The sequence below is a fragment of the Triticum aestivum genome, chromosome 6B (assembly GCF_018294505.1).
Source record: "Triticum aestivum cultivar Chinese Spring chromosome 6B, IWGSC CS RefSeq v2.1, whole genome shotgun sequence".
In the NCBI taxonomy this organism is placed as follows: Eukaryota; Viridiplantae; Streptophyta; class Magnoliopsida; order Poales; family Poaceae; genus Triticum; species Triticum aestivum.
This window is the reverse complement of record NC_057810.1, coordinates 681,862,408-681,866,307: the sequence shown is the minus strand read 5'-3', so window position 1 is coordinate 681,866,307 and position 3,900 is coordinate 681,862,408. Positions and strand designations below refer to the sequence as shown.

General features: G+C 54.4%; 1 pseudogene; it reads right to left on the bottom strand.

The window, feature by feature from the left end:
• Positions 1 to 276: 276 nt before the first annotated feature.
• On the bottom strand, positions 277 to 3,350 carry LOC123139603 (uncharacterized; annotated as a pseudogene).
• Between the last annotated feature and the right edge of the window lie 550 nt (positions 3,351 to 3,900).

The window sequence follows — 3,900 nt, the reverse complement described above, 5'->3', positions numbered from 1 at the left end:
TCAGTAGTAACAAATGCTTCAGTTTCCTAAATATGCACTTCAGATTCAAGTTCTTATGAGACAGAGCGTACAAATAGGATCAGAAAGCATCACCTACCATGCATAATCAGTGGACCTATACACACCCCTGCCTAGCGAGTGGACAAACAATGTCAGCATGCTTCAACTGGGATGCAGGTTTATCCATTTATGTCAACTAGACAAACAATGTCAGCGTGCTTCAATTGGGACATCTAGCTAGAGCATCAGCATACCATTGAGGGCACCACTAACGAATCACACTCGAGGATTTTCTTGGCTGCCCTGAATCCTTTCATGGGGAAGGCTACGGCGACAGCGACGATCGGACCATATCGACAGCGTCATATGGATTGCAAAGTAGCCCAGCACGGCAAAGATGAGTGCGACGACATAAACAGATGTCTCCCACCCCCTGTTGGAGCCGGCTGCATATGCCACTAGGAGAGTGACCAAATCCAGCAGGATGGTCCAGTTCATCACCCTCAACGACCATTTCTCCCATTCTTCTTTCTCTCTGTTTGGCAGCCAGTGCGGCAGTAACATCATGATGACAACAATGGAAGCCACGAAGGAAAAGGAGTTGCTGTAGAAGAAGACGAGGTACCGAGGCCTCCTGATATCATGCATCACCGGATCGCCTGCCTCATATCCATTGCCACTGCTCTGCCATGCTCCACCGGGCGGTTCCAGGCCGGCCTGGTAGGCAATGCTTGCCACCAAGATTCCTTTCTTCCTCCTTCTTCCTTTCTTCTTCTTCCTCCTCCTGTTCATGGGATATGGATGGCGCGGCAGCTGCTGAATTGTCACTATTGTTTTGCTCCCTCAGTGCAAATACTAGCAGCAGTCCAGCTGCAACGAAGAGGACCACACCGACCAACACAAAGATGTAGATGGATGTCTTGAGGTGTTGGGTGCTTCCAGCGGCGTAGGCCACCATCAAACAAAACAAGCCCACCGCCGTACAAACAGATAGCGCATTGCTTCGTATGGCTGGCCTGTATAGATTGGGGTTCACCAGGAGGAGGATGAGGGAGATGGAAAGCATGAAGCTCACTGAGTTGCAGTAGAAGAATGCCTTGTAGCGACGTGGGAAGTTGTACAAGAGGACCGGGTCGCCAGCCTGGTGTCCGAGGTTGTCATCCTGGAGCAGGAAGCCACCAGGAGGGGTGAGGCCGGCTTGGTAGGTAATGGTCGCAGCCAAGATCGCGAAGAGGAGCAGCCGTTTGCGCCTCTTCTCCAGCAACTGATTTGCCTGGTTGCTGTGGTTTTTGTCCTCGTGGTCCAGCGTGAAGAAGATAACATGGATCACCACATAGACCAGGACAAGGCCTGCCAAAGCCATGACATAAATGGAGTTGTTCGCGTCCCGGCAGCTCCCGGCGGCATATGCACCGATGAGGCCAAACAGGTCGAGTATCATGGCTGACTCCAGCACGTGGTGCTTGACCAGAATTTCCATCTGGACTAGGACAATGGCCACCAAGGAGGCCACAAAGGCAACCGAGTTGCAGTAGAAGAAGGCCTTGTATCGGCTAGCATTGGTTGTGAGAAGGATGGGGTCACCGGCCATGTGTCCGTTGGTGTTGTCCTGCCAAAGCCCTCCCGGTGGCTTCAACCCCGCTGTGTAGGTGATGGCGGCGGCAAGAGTGGCAAGCAGTAGAACAAGAGAGCGAGCCTTGTCCAGAACCTCCTTGCCACTGCACTGTATTGTACTGCAGAGAAGAAGAAACATAGTTCAGTTCAGTTTGCAGAGAATGGAAGAAACAGTGTTGCTACGAACATAGGAAAACACAGTTCAGTTTGCAGACAGGAAAGGAAGAAGAGGATAATACGTATGTGCTCCTTACCTGACGTTATCATCAGTCTGCTGAATTTCTTCAGTCTGTTGCGTTGAAGTGTAGATACCATAGAGTAGGATGATGTGTGCTATTGCCAGAACGGCGCCGACCAAGCTGGCCACGTAGGCGGTGGTATCGATCTCCCTGCAGCTGCCGGCGATGTATGCGCCGACGAGGCCGACCAGGGCGACCACAATGCACCCACAGAGCATGCGGGACCGAGCCGTCTTCTTCTTGCGGAGCTTCTTGCCGTCGATGATGAGCAGCATGGTGATGAGCAGGGATGCCACGAACGCCATGGTGTTGCAGAGCAAGAACACCGTCAGGCGTGGACTGTGCTGGTCCTTGAGGATGGCGTCGCCTGGGCGGTGGCTGCCCCCGGTGCTGTCCCAGAAGCCGCCCGGCGTGCTCAGCCCGGCGACGTACGTGATGCTCACCGCGAATGTAGCCAGAAGCATCAGGACCTTGCGGAGCCGTTCTTCGGCTTTCAGCTTCTTCAGGGCCTTGCGGTCACGGAACCGTTCTTCGACAGTGGCGGGGTCAGAGCCGAGGATGGGGGCGGGAATCGTGTCGGTGCTGGAGTCGGGATTGGGAGTGGGCATCATGTCACCGGAGCCGGTGTTGTCGTTGGAGACAGGCATCCCGCCGTCGCAGCTCGCGACGGGGCCGGGACTCGTGCCGGTGCTGGAGTCAGGATTGGGAATGGGCGTCGTGCCACCAGAGTTGGAGCCCGTGTTGACGGGCATCCCGTCTATGGCGCTGGCGATGGGGGCAGGAATCATGCCGGCACTAGAATCAGAGTTCTTGTCCCAGCAGTCCATCAACTTGAGAATGAGGATGTAGAGGAAGACGATGGCCACAAGTACCGCGAAGTAGAAGATTGAAATCTTGTCGCGGCAGGTACCGGCGCCGTACGCACCCATGAGGCTGAGCAGGTCCAGCACCATGACTAGCCGCAGGGGCACGACAATCCATTGGCTGTCCTTCCCCTTCTTGTCGTGCCGGATGGCGAGGATGAGGATGAGGACGATGACCACGAGCGACGCGGCGAAGGCAGCGGCGTTGCAGTAGAGGAAGGCGAGGTAGCGGTGGTAGTGGGTGTAGCGGATGATGGGGTCGTTGGCCATCGTGGGCGGCCTGCCAGACGCCTCCCGGCGGGCTGAACCCCTCGGTGTAAGTGACGGTCACCACCAGGGTCGCCAGCAGCAGGAGGTACTTCTGCAGGCTGTACTCCCATGGCTGCACGGGCGGCTTTGTCGGCTGCACCTGCGCCATTGCCGGCTGCAGAGATGCTGCCTCTGGCTGGCCAGGCTGATCCACCGGCACTACCGGCTGCACCTGCGCTATTGTCGGCTGCACGGATGCTGCCTCGGGCTGATCCACAGGCACTACCGGCTGCAGAGATGCTGCGTCCGACTGGCCGGGCTGATCCATTGGCACTGCCGGGAGTGCCGGCTGCAGCTCCACGGCAGGGGCATGATCACACTCCATTCTCACACTCAACAGCTGTTGTGGTTCCGTTAATTATTGTGATGCAGAATGACGAAGGGAGCTATATAACGACCTGACTTGGCGCGCCATCGAGACGAAGCTGCCTAGCCTATTCCCACAGGCCTCAGGGTCTTCTCCGATCAAATAAACTAAGCATTTCTATTTTATTTTTTTGCGATATAATCGATCGGAAACATCCTGAGGGCACGCGTTTATGTTCTTTTTTTTGAAGATCAGGGGCCTCCCCCGGCTCCAAATTTTATTGAAGAAACAGAAGCCAACGCGTGTTTATGTTTTTGGATGTCTTTGTGTAGATTTTCGTTGGGCAGATGTTTTCCGACCTGGTCATGATTCTCTTTAATTTTACTAATAATACAGCTTTCCTAGGTGTCAGCATTTTTTGGGGGGCACTTGCGTATTTGCTAGAGATTTTCTTGTTACTTGGATCTCATAGTTCTCACCGTCCAGTGGGTGTAGCACTGTTTTCTTCTAATATCCTTAAGCTGGATTTCGAATAATAACATTTTCTCCGTCTTGTGCAAGTCATTGG